Source organism: Desmodus rotundus, chromosome 11, assembly GCF_022682495.2.
Source record: "Desmodus rotundus isolate HL8 chromosome 11, HLdesRot8A.1, whole genome shotgun sequence".
Classification (NCBI taxonomy): Eukaryota; Metazoa; Chordata; class Mammalia; order Chiroptera; family Phyllostomidae; genus Desmodus; species Desmodus rotundus.
In genome coordinates, this window is record NC_071397.1 from 94,659,704 (window position 1) to 94,677,154 (window position 17,451).

The 17,451-nt window shown below is 50.1% G+C and overlaps 1 protein-coding gene across 8 annotated transcripts in view; it reads left to right on the forward strand.

Annotated features, from left to right (window-relative positions):
• The window catches only part of SCAF8 (SR-related CTD associated factor 8), a 171,622-nt gene extending 154,171 nt beyond the window's left edge, over positions 1-17,451 (forward strand). For 2 of the 8 annotated variants that reach the window (XR_006654243.3, XR_008425498.2), the window contains 2 exons: positions 12,302-12,506; positions 15,651-17,451. The gene's annotated coding sequence lies outside the window, so the exon portion shown is untranslated. Of the gene's footprint in view, positions 1-1,616; positions 2,462-12,301; positions 12,507-15,650 lie in introns of those variants that run through there. The other 6 variants (XR_006654242.3, XR_008425497.2, XR_008425496.2 and 3 more) reach the window with 4 other exon arrangements.

Consider the following 17,451-nt stretch of genomic DNA (forward strand, 5'->3'; position numbering starts at 1 on the left):
GAGACCGCCTTGCCACCACCACTTCTTTGCTCACAGGTGGCTCCACGTGGTAACACTCACTCTCACATCCATGAGATGCGGGGCCCACAGCAGGCCTTCCCCAAGCGCGCTGGGTATCACTGTGTTCTGTTTGACGGCTTCTGCAGCCTCTGCCGGTATGTTGTTGATTTCAGGTGCTGCCTTATTTGCTCATTAATCTGTCTTTTTGCTCCTTTTACACCTTTTCAACTTTCTTCCCATCCATCTGCACAAAGCCACTGTGAGTAGCAATCAGCCAGTCGCCCCACCCATCACAGTGTGGGCGACTACTGAGTGTTTTCCTGCCTCAGGTCCAGAGCTGTGGCCCCAAACACGGTCCCGCCAGTGGTGTCTTCCTGCACACCCCGTTAGATCAGCCCTGCAAAGGAGTCATCACCCACGTTCCTGGGGAGGCAGGTCCATGAATGACCTTTCATAAAGCTGCTGTGGCTTTCCTGGACCTCAGTCTGCCTCTCCTTCCTCCGAGGCTGTCACTGCTGACGTCCCACTGCCAGCCCTGCCCCGGCTCACCTGACCGAGCCCTGCCTCAGTCCCTTGGCTCCCACACCCGGCGGCTCACTGGATTTCTATTTTTCCTCTGAAGTAGCTCCTCCCAATCACCGCCACGCACTTCAGGGCCCACACCTAGAGCGTCTCCCCCAAACCTCGTTTGATCATGCACATGAGCAAAATGTGTTTGCATGTGTTCCTCAGTTTTTCTAAGTTTTTTAAAAAATACAATTCACTGGTCCAATTTTTGATTGCTTATGTGTTATATACCGTATTAGTCTGCTGGCGTCACCATGGACTGGGCAGCTTAACGAATGGAAATTTATTTTCTCATGATTCTAGAGGCCAGAAGTGTAAGATCAAGGTGCTATTGTGGTTGGTTTCCGGTGGGTGCGCTCTCCCTGGCTTGTAAATGGCCACCTGCTCATTGTGTCCTCACCTGGCATCTTCTTGGTGCAGAGAGAGAGAGGGAGAGGGAGAGAGACTGGGAGAGAGAGAGGGAGAGGGAGAGAGATGTGTGTGTGGAGATATGTTTTTATAAGGCAGAGAAAAGTGTATGTCTCTTCTTTTCATAAGGGTACCAGGTCTATCAAAATAAGGCCCACACCTATCACTCTACTTAACTTCTATTATCTCCTTAAAGCTTTTTCTTTAAATGCAGTCACATTAAGGCTTAGAACTTAGTGTATAAATTGGGGGTGGCACAATTTGGCACATAACATATGCATTTTCTATTAAACTAGTATGTTCATTTAAAATACCTAAAATACACACCCGACCACACCTGGGCACATGCACGCACCATCCTTGAAACTGCAGATGGGGACAATGATGACAGTTGTCATCAGTGTTCTGGTGGCTCCACTGTGGCCAGGCTTCTGCCTCACCTCCCACTGGCACAGCCTCTGCATTAGTCTTCATGCACCATTGGCTCCTTCTCCCCTCCCCGGAAGCCTCTGGTGCTCTGGGTTGCCCAAGAGAGGGCAGGCCAGCCCCCAGCTTGAACTTCAGGGCACCCTGTGTCCCACCATGACCTCTGCTTCAAGAATCCTTCCTTCACTCGGGACCCCCTTCCTCTTCCTCTGCAGGTCCTGGGCCTCTGCAACAGCTCCCCTGTCCTGGAAACACGCCCCCCTCTCCCTCCTCGAGGCCATTCCATCCTGTGGTAGATGGTCACCTGCTGCTCCACAGTGTCCCTTAGACTGTGACGAGTGCCATCTTCTCTCCTCAGCTGAGTTGTGATCTCCGAGAGCTCACAGTCCAGGTTTCCTCTTGCTTTCATGTCTGTCTCTGAGCACAGACTCCGAACCCATCCGCTGTGCCTGCACCACTTCTCAGTCCTCCTGCCAGGGTGGCGCCGCTGGCTGGGCCTCCCGAGCCTGCTCAGCAGGGGCGGTTGGGCAGAGAAGACGGTGGAGGCCTCCGAAGCTCTGTGGGTCCGACTCGCTGACCACGTGTGCACACGAGGCTGAATGTGTCAGGGGCAGGCCGCCTGTGCTGCTGAGTTCCTAGACCTACAGCAGCTCCGCTTCCTGCAGATGGTGTTTCCCGGAAGTTGGTAATATATTCTCCCAGAGGTTTGATAGAACGAAAGTTGGCTGCTTATAGAAAACTATGCTTTCGACTGCCAACTCAGGTTACCTTAAATGAATGTTGATGAATACGACATTCGTTAGCAAAACACCCATCTCGTTAGTGCCCCATGGGGCTGAGGACATGCACATGAATCACTCAGATGACCATTTCCTGGACTGTACACTTGGCATTAAGCTGCCGCAGATCAGTGCACCTATTCTCGGACGGCAGAGCCAGGATGCCGAGGGCGACTGGGGGTGATGGACACTCGGGAGCAGAAAGACTCGGAGCCACCGAGATGGCAGCAAGCCTGGCGCTGTTTCCAACTCCGGAATTCCCTTGTAAAGTCTCCAGCAGGCGCCGGCCTGGGAATCCGGAAACAGAGGAGTGAAATGAAGGTGTCGGCTCACTCCGCAGACTGGAACTCTGTGGCCCCGCGGCTGGAATGCAGCTGTGCAGGTCTCGGGCATAGGTGTGGGGGCCAAGCCACCGTGGGGACCCTCAGCAGAAATGCACTCTTCTTTGTGAAATGAACAGGTGCAGACCCAAAATAAATTTCTTAGTCTACTTTAGGAGGGGACTGTCCAAGAAGTTGAATTGTTTAGAATTTAAAATACATATTTTTCTTATTTACATGACAGAGTTGGCAGACTCGGTGAATGTCATAATTGCGTTCAGAGCCTAAGCCACTTACAGCATATATCTCAGGTACGATCTGGCTCCATGGCCTGAACCAGGACCACCTTGCCAGCCTCTTTGGGTTATGTAGTGGCCAAGGGTACTGCCTGGTACCGTTGGCCACGCGGCCCGCTCGTAATCTGCACAGACTATGCAGGTGATGGTTGGGTGATGTTTTTCAGAGTAAAGTGTAATGGCAGCTGCCCAGTGAGGGTTAGTTATATATTTTTCTCTTTGTTTCTTCATTCTTTTTCATAACAACTAGGGCCTGAGTTGGAGAGAGTGACAGACTAGGGAAGAGGCCAGTGCTGTCCCCAGAAGTTTCTGCTAGTTGAATGTGTCTTTGAGATTTTCGGTCCTTTTATTTTTACATGAGGCCTATAGAGGGAGGAAGGAGGGAGGGGGGGAGGGAGGGAGGGAGGGAGGGAGAGAGGAAGGAAGGAAGGAAGGAAGGAAGGAAGGAAGGAAGGGAGGGAGAGAGAGAGGAAGGAAGGAAGGAAGGGAGGGAGGGAGGGAGGGAGGGAGGAGGGGGGGAGGGAGGGAGGGGGGAGGGGGGGGAGGGAGGGGGGGAGGGAGGGGGGGAGGGGAGAGTAAATCTTCCTGTCCTCAGTCCCGCCCAGTTTCCTCTGCGGCCTCCAGGAGCAGAGTTGAGCTCGGGACACAGCTTCCCCCTTCCAGCCTCCACCTTCCACTGTGGCTGTTGGCAGGGGTCCCTGGGACCAGTACAGATGGCACCAGGCAGGGATGCAAGTGCTGGCCTTTACATCTCCCTGGACGGCCGCTGCTGAGGCCTGCGTGGGGAATGTCCGCACGGGGTGCCAAGTTAAGCGTTTTCGTAGGCTGAGTCACACGGACAGAGCTTGACTTTGTGGACACAGAACAGGCGAGTAGGGAACAAAAATGCCAACCCCGAAAGGCAAGGAAATGATGACTGTGACGCGGCGTCCGCACACAGGGCGACGCTTCGCGCCCTTGTCCTGTGGTTCTGTTTTGCGGGAGGGTAATGCAGACTTCTAAGGAGCTGGCAAACATTGCCCACTCCGACTGCCTTCCTCAGACCCTGCTAATGGGGCAACCCAGTAGGAAGTCTGGAAAGTCTGTGTTCATCCTCCGAGTTTACCTGAACTACACCGAGCCAGGCAGAAACCTGTGCTTTCGAGTAATGGAAAATTTAGGAACACAGGCTGGTCCCGGGAAGAAGGGTCAGATTTCCTCTCAAGTGTTGGATGCCTTGCCATCCATTTCCTCGCAGACTTGTAGCTGATCCTTCTCAAACATTTGAGCTATTATTCTCCTAATAAAGGGTTAGTCAGCTTTATAGTTGTAAGTATCTGGTGTTTATTTATACAGAGGCACGATCCCAATATCCATGCTACTTCATGTCCCTTTGTGTTGGGTTCATTTGTAAACACACTATCATGCACCTACTGCGTGCAAAGCAAATGTGGGTGCTAGGGACGCAACTGTGAGCAAAAGTAGGCCCTCCGGATCCGTCCAACGCGGAGCTCCTTACGTCTTCGTGGTGCCCCTTGGTCTTTCCTTCCTGTCCAGGGCATGGCATCTAGCTCGTCTTGAGAGGTAACTGTGATGTGAATAAAGTGTCAAATAGCTAAGAAAACCAAATGATTTTGGATACAGCACTTGTCACCGGCAAGCATAGGTAACTGAAGACGCATTTCAAATGGTGATGACACCGCAGCATTCTCCAACGCACGATGCGCACGCATTACCTCCACGTGTCGGAGGTCACGCCAAGGACTCCCTTTCCAGCTGCGTTGCCAGGAGGCGGGGCTTGGGCTGAGCTAAGTGTTTGTTTCTCAGCATATACTTTGTGTGACCAAATCACCTGTTCATGTTTGTAAGAATTCAGATTCTATAACCTCACTCCAGATCAGTAGAGCTAGAAACTCAGGAGTTGAGGGAAAAAATACGCATTTTTAACCTGGCATTGCCTCCAGTCATTTTTGTGAAAAATAAAGGCTAAAAACATTATTTTCAGTGTTCTTGTCAAAATCAATGCAAAAGCAGCCAATTAATTGGTCAAAGTCAACAAACCCAATCCCATTTGGGGGTGGGCATCTGATATCAGGCAGGTGTATGGTAAATTTTATTTGGGATCATGTAGCCCCACCCCCAGAGGCAGTAAGTAATGATGTGATGTCACTAATGTTCAGAGCCTCTGCCAAGGACCTTAATCAAGTCACTTGATTGCTCGCTTTCCTCATCTGCACAGTGAGGGGTTGAACTGAACGGTCTTTAAGCACCTTGTTATTTAACACAGAGACACTAAGTAGGTCATTGCAGTAATGGCCATGCTTGTACCCTTTCCTGTCCAGGCTGCCCTCCCACATACACATGGCCATCGGCCAGGCGGAGGGAGACTCAGGGCAGAGAGGAAGAAGAAATGGGATTAGAACAATAGAACGGGTCCTAAGTAAATTATCCTTTCACACTCTAATTCTAATTATTTCCTCTTCTTCCTTCTATTGAACAATGTTCTTTCTTCTGGTACATAGTGATTGAGTTCATCATTTTTAGGTCATCCATTCATTCATTTATTGACTCACTCATTGAACACTTGGGAGTGTCCAGTATATTTCAGGACAGAACTGGAGACTTGGAAATGTACCAACACCTCGACCCCATACGGTTTTCCCTCTGCTGAAATCAGTGCATTTGAACCAAGAGTCCATTATCGACACCCTTTTCAACTCCAGGCAAATCCTCCTGAAAGGGTGATGTAGAAAATATTTTAAAAGCATAAAGACCAAAAAAAGAAAGCTGATATTTTTTGTGCCATATTTAGTTGCTTAAATTTCAAACCTAGCCCTGGCCGGGTTGGAGCATTACCCCATGAGCCAAAAGGTTGTGGGTTTGATTCCCAGTTGGGACACGTATGAGAAGCAGCTGATCGATGTTTCTCTCTCACATGGATGTTTATCTCTCTCTCTCTCCCTCTCTAAAATTAATTTTAAAAAAATTTCAAATCTAAGTTTTTGAAAGACAAATCCTACACAGTCATATCTCACTCTTGTTCACATGAGTAAAAACAAAAACACCACTCCCTAAAAAACCCCGCCCTAACTGTGCCTTGGCCTTTCCTACCACCCATAGAAATATTTTCTGGGAACAGCATCAAACGGCTGGACATTTTTCCGTTTTTGAATTTCCAGCAATAGAGATGCTTGTGCTCATTTTATAACACCTACTCGACCCCAGGTAGTAAATGTACACTGATTAATTTCTTATTTTTGTAAGTAACTTTCGAGGATAATAGGTGAGGAAGCCTCCTTTCAAAAGATATTTCAAACTACTTTTCCCCTAATGGTCCTGGAGTGTCTTCAGTGACGAAACTCATGAGATGGTCCTCGTATTTGAAACACTCTCCCGGCTCCGTTGGGGATAGACACTGCTGACTGAGGTTATCTGGATTCATGAGTTTCCACCTGTATCTTGGATTTCGGGGGGGGGGGGGGGGGAGGTATCTGCATTTATCTTCATGCCCAATTTTAGACGCAGGAGAGAATTGTTGTTCATTTCACATGATTTGAATGTATTTTTAATGAAGGCTTACAGGCAGGTCGTCCTACTGTGTGTGAAGAGGCCTTGGCTGAGTGTGGGCGGCTCCCTGCCCTGTCCCTACACGTGCGAGGGGCAGGCCTGCGGTGCCCGTCCTCCCCGAGAGCTGTCTGAAGGACAGGCAGCCCCCATCGCAGGGAGGTCCTCGGCGGTGACCCCCGCGTTGAAGCAGTGAAGACACTGTCCTCACTCGTGTGTGTGCACGGGAACACGCACAGGACTGGGGGGCCAGCAGGACCAGACCTGCGACTGAGAGAGGCGGGCGCGCCCGACCCCCGGCGCCAAGCAGCTGGAGGCATTTTCCCAGCAGGTCGGCAGCAATGTGAACTGGTAACTACTTCATAAGACAGACTGTCGTGTCTGCGAGGAAGAAACTCCACAGCGGGTCGAAAGGTAGCTTTCAGCCTCCCTGGGCGAGGACACCCGTGCAGGCCGGCGACAAGGGCCCACTCGGCGCGGCTCGCACTCATTAGTACTCACGCTTCCTGTCTCCGGTTTCAGACCTTTCAGTAAATTTCCTGTGAAATGGAAATCCTGACCGACTTTCTGCTGCCTGCTTGCTACGTGGTACAGGGCTGGTTTCTTATAACTGAGGAAGCTTTTCCCAAAGAAGCTAAAGCTAGACTGCTGGTCTAGCTTTTACAGCATAAAAACGTGCGGGGCAGAGACGTTGGTGTGCAAGGCAGAGGTGCATTTGATTCTCATGAGTGCGGCACACTTCCGTGGAGAAATTTTGGGAGCTCCAACACGCCACGCTGCGCAGCACAGTTCTTCAAAGCTGGTACGGGTCGGTTGGATTTTACATCAGAAAAATCCCTTCCTGCAGAACCCCTGAGAATTCTTAAAATTCCTTCTCTATCATAGATTACGGGTAACGCCGATGATAATTTTGGAAGACTTGCTCTTTAAACTGTAATGACGTGAACATATAAGATGCACGTGTGCCTGTCACAGGGCAACGTGCTGCATACCACACAGGTGTGTGACTCTTCACCACAACCCCGTGACGGGGACTGTCCCCCCCGGACACGTGAGGCACTGAGTCAGAGGCAGACGAAGTGATTTGCCTGAAGGCAACAGCTAGAAAGTAATGGAAGCAGGATGCCTGTCAGCTCCATTGGACTCCAGAGCTCCTGAGCTTAATGCGCTTCTGCAAGACCCACCGCCGCCCTGGAAAGGTGCCGACACTCAGCTTCCTCGGTGATCGACTGTGCAGGTGCGGGCAGCTCTCTTGCGCCGCAGCCCAGGCGCTGATTTGGACAGGCGCCTTCTGGTGCCGCATCCAAGTGCATCTCTGTAGCAAGGACAAGAGCGGAGAAGCTAAAATGCAGGCCTTTTGCTTGTCCTCTTATTGTCTGGAATGTTCTCTACCCCTAACGCCTAATTTCCTCGTCATCGTCTTTCTACAGCCACTGAACTCAGCAGCCACATTTGTGCCTTTCACTTAAATAAAGTCCATATATTTTTGGAGTAATCAGAACGCAAAGCTGCACGATGGAGGTTGTGTTGGAGAATTAAGCTTTGAAATGCAACATAATTTTGTTTCCCTCTGATTGCATTTATGACTTAAGGAGATATTTCACAAAGTACCCCCATGTCCTTTCTCATGGTGACTCAAACACACCTTCAGATAAAGACGTGCCACTTGGGCGTCAAGCTGGGGCTGTGTCTGTTCAAAAACCACCAGGCTGGTGGAGAAGGGGTGACTCTGAACCCCCAGGCTGGGCTTGTTTGCTTTCTTCTGGGTGAGAGGATAGGAGCACCCTCTCCCCCCTCCAGCTCTCAAAGTGGTCGGGACTGCAATTAGCCTTGTACTCACGGGGGTCTAGACTGGGACTTCCTCTGAGACAGCAACCATGTCTGTATTTCCAGGGACTGCGTTGTGCCTGCACATCTGTTACTGGTGAAGGAGGAATAGATGCATGTGAGACAGTCGAGCACATGGGAGATGCAGTGGCTTCTAGCTCTCAGTATCACACTAATTCTGTGAAAGTGTCACAGAAGAATGTTTTAGCTCACAGGTTGGGAACCCATGGGCCAGACTTTCACACAAAGCCTCAGTCAAAGAATTGGAAACTTAGAAGGCTTCCAAGAAAGATTTCTCTGTACAAGTAAATTGAAAATGTTGCTTGAATAGGAATCTTTCCAGTGTTTTCCCCGTTACCAAATTCTTGGTACTGTGAGCCGGCCCTGAATCTGTAGCCTTTGCTGTAAAATTGGAGCCCCGAACAAGGGCCACGCTGCGGTGTGTGCCAGACTAGGCAAACTACAGTACCTACATGTAAATGTAAAGGCCTGGATTTCGATACCGAAGTTTATTGGGCAGCTTGTCACACTCAAGTGACTCGAGGCTCCATTACACACAGGCAGACGCCGAGAGCTGAGATGAACACCTCTCTCGGGCTGGGCAGACGGGATGGAACTGGGAAGCAGAGAAGGGGTTAGCCCATTGCTGTGTGGAGTTCTGCCCCTGATTCTTGGGCCTCATCCCTGGGGTAGGGATAAAATAAATAGAGGAGAGTTTGGGGGTCCACAGCAGTGTCCCTCGGGTTCCAGAGACTTGGGGCCTCTGACAAAACCCCATCCAGTGAAAAGAAAAGAAAAATCTAATCCAGGGCTAGCCTGAGAAAATGGACAGCTCTCAGGTCCTTTGGACCCCAAGGGCCCAAATGCAATGGCAGCGGGACTTCCAAAGCCTGCCTGTCCCCCAAAGCAAGGCACAGCACTAGGCCGAAGGTGGCCCAGCAGACTGGAAGAAGCTTCTGGCTTGAGATAAGGGCACTGCCCATGGCCTGCACAGTGATGCAGCATTTGCTATAAAGACCAAGGTTGGTGCTCGAGTCCACGCAAGGTGGACTGAGGGAGGACTGAGGCAACTGCCCACCTGCTGCCCCTCAGGCCAGGCTGGCTGTGCCATGCTTCTGATGAGCACCTTGCTTGCCCCGGCCTCCTCCTGGAACTTATTTCATGTCCATAGAGAAGAAAAGGAGCGGAACAGGGTATGCAGGAGAATCCTAAATTAACAAAGTAAGTGTCCAAAAGAGATTGGAGCTTTAAACTGGAAGGAACGGAATTTCTTTGGTGGTGAGATGCAGTATTCCACGGCTATCAGGGGTTGCATTGTGTATTCTCAAAAGATACACTGAAGTCCCCACTCCTGTACCTGTGAATACAGCTTCATTCGGAAATCGGGTCTTTGCGGGTGCACTGAGTTCAGGTGAAGTCATTAGGTAGGGCCTTAATCCAATGTGACTGATGTTCTTATCAGAAGAGACACGGAGACCGGGACCTACAGGAGAGTGCCGTGCAACAAGGCAGAGCTTGGAGGGATGCCCCTACAGCCCTGCCGTGGAGACCTAGCAGAGATGGGACCCCTGCTCACACTTGGGCTGCAGACTTCCAGACTCCAGAACTATGAGACAGTACGTTTCTGTAGTTGAAAGCCATCCAGTTCATGGTCATTTGTTAAGGCAGCCCTAGAAAAGGAATGCAACCTACTGACCGGAAAGGGGGGCTGCCAAACTAAGCCGGGCTCAGCACTGAGAATGGAAGACATTTCTGTGCGCGGCCTCACGTTTGTAGTGCTCTCAGGGGTGAGCCTGTGTTTTCCCTTGGATGTGGGTGGCCCTCTGTCCTCTGTGTATGGACCTGCCCCTCCCCGGGTCTGTGTCTACACCAGTGACGTTGTCTTCTGCACATCGATTCGGGAAGTGACAGGAGGCTTGTGCTTTTTCGGATTCTTCTTTCATGAAACTAGCTAGGCAGGCTTGAATAGGTAGAGTTTACAACCATTTGTATTCTGTAGGAAAACCCCCTCGGACCAAGGTCTCACCAGGAAGGCAATGACTGAGAGTAGCGCCATTACAATATTTTCTTGTGTGACTGTGTCCCGTCAGGGCCTGGGAGCCCCCCCCCCCCCGCCCCCACCATCCAAACTGCATTCGCTGCTTATGAGAGCATCCAAGATCCCACTGTGTAGTGTGTTCCTTTGGTTCGTGAAGGTGTCATCAGTTTTTCAATTAAGGTGCGAATGTCCCCTGAGAAGGTTCACAGCCTAAGCTCTTAGTGACAGCCAGCGCTGTGTATTGTGTGAGCTCTGTCCTGGGAGCTGCAGGAGACACTGAGGACGGATCACGGGAGGCCACAGCCAGCTGCTTCCTGGGTGGCCTGGAGCTGGGTGGTCCTCATCCACAAGCCACATTTGATGAATGTCCAGGCAGGAGCAATGACAGTGAACTTGGAAATCTTGAACTGCATTTTCAAAACAGAAAGGCATTCGTTAATAAAACAGAGAATCCTGTCTTTCCGTCCACTCTGGGTCAGCTGGGCACTAGCTCCTGGCCACGGGCAGGTTGCTTGTCCTTTGTGAGCCTCAGGTTGCTCCTCATCTGTGCAATGGGATAACGATGTTACCTCCCTCATCAGGCTGTTACCAGATACAAACGAATACACTGTCGAACGCGCCGGGCCCAGGGCTCGGCACAGAGGAAACAGTACATGTCAGTGTCACCCGTCTGTGAATTTCCTCTTCTTCGGCGAGCGTGTGGCCGAGTGTCTTCACGTAGCTGCTTTTGTGCTCAGACCATCTGCGTTGTTCGAGTGAACGCACGTATCAGTCGGCCGCAGAGCAGTAAGACCCTCGTAGGCGGGGCAGAGCCCGCACTGCACTCCATGCTGTGAGTCCTCCTCTCTCTCACACAGGCCTCCCCTTCTGTTAGGGTTACAGTCACTTCCCTGGACAGTGTGTGACGGTCAAAGCTCTCTAGACAGTTCCTGTGTCACCACGCCTGGGGTTGTGGAGTGGGGTGGCCAGACGGGAAGGGGACTGGAGCTTTGTAGAGAGAAGTTCCTGCTGAGAGTGTGACGTTTCTGGGAGGCAGAGTGGGAAAGGGCTGCCGCTGGAAAGAGCCCTGACAACTGCCCTTCTCCCCCGCCCCGAGGATGGGGGAGTGACCTACATCCGACAGTGGACAGGCAGGAAGGCTCATCGGCGGCAGGCTCCCAGATGAAATAGCAAAAGAGGAAAAAGGAGATTTTTAGAACCCGGTTATGTTAAACAGGGTCACAGGGTAGCCTAAGGTGAGAGAGGAAGAAAGAGAAGAGATTCTTGCTCTGCGGGCTGGGCGCTCAGGTACCACACCCTGGGCAGGGCCTCGCAAAATGTGGGTGCCCATGACAGATGGACACAGCTGCACAGAGCACACAGGCGACTCGATCTCGTGGTGAGCTGGACTGCCTGTCGAGTTCCAAGTCCTGGGCCAGGCACAGTGACACCCCGCCCTGCCCGGGGCCCACTGTCTACTTGGGGAGGGGCGACCTTGAGAGAACACACAGTCGTCTGTACCAGAGCACACGCTTAGTCCCACCCAGACAGACCCGGGAAGGCGTTTGTGGACACAGGCCACTCCCGCAGGTCCCGAGGGCCTCAGTGTTGCCAGGGGTTGCTCCCTGTCCGGGCAGCACTGATGGGAATGGGGGTGGAGAGAAGGAGGTTTGGGACCTCTTTAGGAGGCATTGAGGAGAGGACCAAGTGGTGTGGGAGGGAAGGGCAGGAGAGGCCCAAGTCAGCTCTCAGCAGCTTGGGGAATGGGGGCGCTGCTGACTGAGTGGGTGTGGGAGAGAGGAGGGGGACAGTCTGGAGAGGCATCAGAATGGCAGGTGAACGTGGAGAAAAGGCAAGGTCACCCCTCCAGGGGCGCTGGAGACGGGAGTGGGAATCATTCTCATTCTCTCTTGGATTTATTTTTTGTCTTCCCCCCAGTAGTAAGTATTTTTCGACAGATGAAATTGTGTTGGATTGGAACTAAAATAGATGTGAAATGTGACTTTCCATGGGGGCGGCAGGTGGGGAAGAGACTGTGGGGTGGGGGGCCAGAGGCCGTGGGCCTCTTGGGTGACTCTCAGACTCACCTGTTGTTCACGCACTTTTTTTTCTTTTTAGCAGGAGCTGGGAGATGGTCAGACTCACAGCAGGTCTCCACCATCACCTGTCAACCCCCACTCTGTTCACCTAGCCCTTGGGGCAATGCCTGGGAGATCCAAAAATACCTCCAGTACTTTCTCAGGCGGGCTGGGCTCGTTTCTCAGGACCTCGCCACAGCGAAAGGAAGATGGATCTCTCTGCCCGCCGCTTGCTTCTCCCGGAGGTAAACTTGGAACGCCCTCAGGGTTCTGTGTGCGCGAGCCATGGGAGCGCTGCTGGCTAATAATAATTATCCGGGGCGGGTGCACCGCTTCTTTCAACCGCAGGGCCAGGCAGGACTCCACGCAAAGTAATACTTTCCTCTTATTATAGAAAATGGTGCTTTAACCAAAGATTTTTCTAAAACGTGATGAATTGGGTCAATCTATTTAAAAGGAGCCCGGATTGCTTTAGAGATTCTATAAATTCTGTCACCACAGGCTGTGCACGTGCAGGTGACACAGACGGAGGCTTCTGTTCTGTCTGTTCCCGGGCAGCTGCTTTCAAACAAGCTGCTTTATCAGGGAACTCCACAGGGGAAGGCCTTTGCTGATGCTCTCATTCCAGGACAGGGGAAAGTGGGTATGCAAACGTGGTCCCCCAGCCCCTTCCTGGGAGGGGGTTGGTGGGGAGAGGAGGGAAGCAGGTTAATTCCAGAGGCTTAAAGAGTAGCTAGTAACCCAGGCTTCCTGTTCTTTCTTTCCCTTTAAAACATGGTAAAATATACATGTTTTTAAAACTCAACACAACAGCAGGGGAAAATTGGGGGCAGCCAGATTCCATTAATCATGTACTTCAGGGAGCCGCTGGAGGTGCTGACGGCAGTTGTATAGGAATCTAGAAGAGAACATCTTAACGTCAAAATGATTTGAAATTTTTTTTATGGAAACCTATTCTTTAGAGTGTAATGATACAAAGCTAACATCTTGTAGAGAGGTTTTACTTATATATAGTCCTGTAGAAAGCTTATCTACATTTTAAATTAGATAACTTAAAAGCCTTGAGGTCAGATTTTAAAGCTTCTGACTTATTTTTATGTAAAAACCAAACAGTAGTAACTAGAAGTTCAAAGTATTATTGCTCTAACCGGAGATAGGAAAGATAATTAATTCATGTACCTGTTAATTCAGATAAGTATTTATATTATTACGTGTTAGGCACAAAATTTAAAAAGCAGATTTTTTTCCTTCTGCATGACACCATTTCTATATTCTGTCAATCACGGAAGTTTGTAAATTCCTTTTTAAAAAATGTAATAGTACTGCCCTGGCTGGGTAGCTCAGTTAGTTAGAGCGTGGTTCTGATGTGCCAAGGTTGTGGGTTCAACTCACGGTCCGGGCGCATAAGAGTCAAGCAGTGAATGCATAAATAAGTTGAACAACAAGATGATGGTTCTCACTCTCACTGTCTCTCTCTCTCTCAAATCAATAAATTAAAAAAAAAAATAAAGAAAAGGAGGCCCTGGCTGGGTAGCTCAGTTAGTTAGAGCATCATCCCAATATGCCAAGGGTATGGGTTTGATCCTTGGTCAGGGCACCAAAAGTAAATATATAAAAAACAATAAAATGTAATAGTACCGTATACAGCTATTAAAAGAATCTGGCAAGTCCATATGCACTGACATTCAAATATATTTAATTTTATGTAGTACATAGAAACATATGAGCCAAATGACACATTTGATGAAGTTCACTGTAATTGTTATAGGGTACCCTAAGACTTAGTTTTTCTTTCTTTTGAGATATATTGGACTAAGAAGAAATTGGCAAGCATATAAATCTGAGCGCCAGGTCAGGTTTTAGCTCGTTTAATACCCCAGCTCTGAAACAGAAACCACAGAGTTATACATCACTGAATTACAGCTGCTTGAGGAGGTACGGAATGGTTAACGCGTATCTCCCTGCTCATCTATGCCCAGTCTACCTCAATGAGCACCGCAGCCCTCTGCACACGGGGCGAAGGCGGCTGGTTCTAACATCCTGGCGGCAGTCCAGTCTCCACATAATCTAATTTCAGAAATCACTTCCCTCCTAAAGTCCTGTCTGCACCAGACGGCTCCACGCCGACAGCCCTCCACTGCGAATGTGGCCTGAGTTATCTTTGTCAGCAGGCAGACGTTCATCTGTTTTTCTCTCCCTTCCTACCCACTTAGAACTGTGACATCCAAACCCTGAACCTCAGTACTTTCGATAATAATAGGCAGCAGCACTCATAGAACAGAAAGTCCCGGAGACTCTGCTGTCGAGGGCAGAGTGGAAATGACCCAACATAATGAATAGGGCTGGGAGGAAGTAGAAGGAATTCGGGAAGAGTCCAACCAGAGAAGCGGTGACAAAGTCCAAGAACAAGTTTAATGGGATGAGGGAATTGAAGAAGTGGAACCTAGGGCCATAAAGGGAAATTTGAGAGGAAAGGCGTGCTCATATTTTGCATTTCTGCAAAAATTTATGGGTTTAGCAAACACATTTCCTACGCTGAGGGCTCCAGTGAAAATAAGTACTGGCCGCAAAAGCTCTGGCGAGCGAGAAGGTGCTGGACTTCTCTAAGGCATACAGCATTGTGATAGTACTTTATGTTCCTCCGTAAAATATTAACTTTTACATTTTCAGACATGTTAACCAGACGGACTTTATGAATTATGAAAAAATGAGAGAGACTTAAAATAACACGAGTTTTATCAACACAGAACAATCAATGCCACAGGCAGTTTTTTGATGCTGTATCTCTTGAGGGTGAAGTCCAAGGTTGAAGTCTTTCACTGTGTCTTAGAGGGTGTCTGCATATGGGTTACACAGGAGCCAGCAAGCTGGGCTGCTCCACTGCAAACTCGATCTCAAAGTTAAGAGCAGCAGGCTTTCAGGCTGCTCCGAGGCCCCTGCCTCCTCCTTGGGGATGCCTGGAGATGCTTCCCAGCTCAGGGATGGAGCAGGGCCAGTGTCGCCCCTGACGAAGAGAGTCTCTGGGATCAAGCAAGGTTCTTAGATCTGCAATCTTGAGCAGTCTTCCAAACAAACATGGACCTTTTATCACCCAGGAGTGATCCTACCAGGCGACCTTTCTTCCGCGTATCAGTCTCCTTCCAAAGACAGATAAAGTAGGCTCCAGGAACTGATCAGCGGGAATGAAAACTGGTCAGGTGAATCCAGGGAAAGAGATGCATCGCCCATGTGCACAGGTGTGCGCCCACTCTCCAGCTCTACCTGTCACCTGCACATCATACACACGTGCAGGTGGTTGGAAGGTGGATTCAGTGGAGGGGGGATCCAGATGTTTGAGTTAATGCAGCCGTTTGGGATTGTACTCAGTCCTACCAACTTCTCTCTTTCAGGACTTTGAAAAATGCAGCGAAGTGAATCATGCCAGCTCCTGAGCAATCCGCTGAAAAACCCGTTTGTATTTGTCCAAGCAATCTTCAGGAAGGAGAGGTGTGGCCTTCCGTGCAAAGGCCATTCCCTGGAGCGATGGCTGGACTTGAGTCATGTGGCCTTGGCCTGGTTGCTAGGTCCCGGGGCGCTGGGAGAGAGCCTGCCTGAGCCAGTGAATGTCACGGGCACGCAGTGGTACAAAGGCACTTAGTGGACGTAACTGTCGCTGGACTCCTGTTCACGCCCACACAGAGACTGCCCTAGCACCTGTGGGGACAGGCATTCCATTAGGCCATTCTGGAGGGCACTGCCATTGTATGTGCTCACGCCTGTCATTCCCGTAGTCGGTGGGGCCCAGGCCGAGGCCGAGTTTACGGGGCAGGACAACTCTCTTCTCCCCGGTGCTGGGAAAGAGAGACAAGAGCCACAACTTAAAAAAGAATTTTCCAAAAGCGAGAAGGGAATGTTAAGGATCCTCTTTTTCAGGTGGATCTCAGGGTGAGGGGAAGGATGACTTGTTTGTCAAAGCCATCAGCTCAATGTCATGCTACCAGAAATCCCAACGAAACACTACACAGTCCTGGGAAGATTCTGGAAACAAAATTCCCCTCCGGAAACATTGCTGGGCACCTCCCACGTGCCAGGAGATGCCCTGAGTTTCAGGGGGTAGAAAGGTGAAGGCATGATCCTTTCCCTCAAGGAGTTTAGATCTAGGTAATTCTCATAGGCAGACTCTGCAAGAAAATATGACAAAATGGTTATTTTTACCTCACATTATTTTTAACATTTTAGAAAGGAGGAGGGCACTGAGGCTGAATAGTTTTGATGGCTATCCCCCAAGCAGAAACTCCGGTTCATCTTTGGGAGCAGAGTTGCTTTCATCGGGCATCTGGTTAGTCAAACAGAGAAGCCAACCCTCTATAGCGAGGGTGACCTGGTGTAACTTCCTGATTGTCCCCATGTCCCTGGCTCTCCATCTCTGTTCCCATTGCTGACCCACCCCACCTTTCGAGGGTTCTGTCCCTTCTTGTTCTTCAGTCTTGACCATGGGCATTTCGGCCATGCTCAGGGCTTGTACGTTCTTCCTACATGCCAGTCATTTCTCAGTGTGTGTCTCCAGGTCCAACCTCTGTTCTGAGCATGAGCTTCCTATATTCCCCCCCGCACTCTTCCCAAATGTACCCTCCAGCCCATTCTCTGGCCCCCCGGCCAGACTGGTGCTTAAAACTGTCCAGGGGGTTCTCTTCGTTCTAAGGAGAAAAGCCTTACCATGCCTGCAAGAGCACATGACTGGCTCTCGCTGCTTCTTTGGCCTCATCTTCTGTCACTTTGGTCCTACTTGTTTTCCTTCAGAAGCGTCCCAGTTCTTTCCCACCTCAGAGCCTCAAATTCACCATTTTATCTGGAATGATCCAACTCAAATCATCCTCCAGAGCCCAGCTCAAATGCAGCTTCCTCTAGGGGGCCCTCTCGAGCCCTAGAGCCACGTTAACTTTTGTTATTATACTCTCTGCATCTTCAGCAGAGACATAAAAAAGAATAACAGTTAGCTCTGGCTGGTGTGGTTCAGTGGAGTGAGCACCAGCCTAAGAACTGAAAGGTCACCGGATCGACTCCCAGTCAGGGCACATGCCTGGGTTGCAGGCCAGGTCCCTAGTTGGGGGTGAGTGAGAGGCAACCAATTAATGTTTCTCTTGCACATCGATGTTTGTTTCTCTCCTCTCTAAAAATAAATAAATAAAAGCTTTAAAAAAACAACAGTCA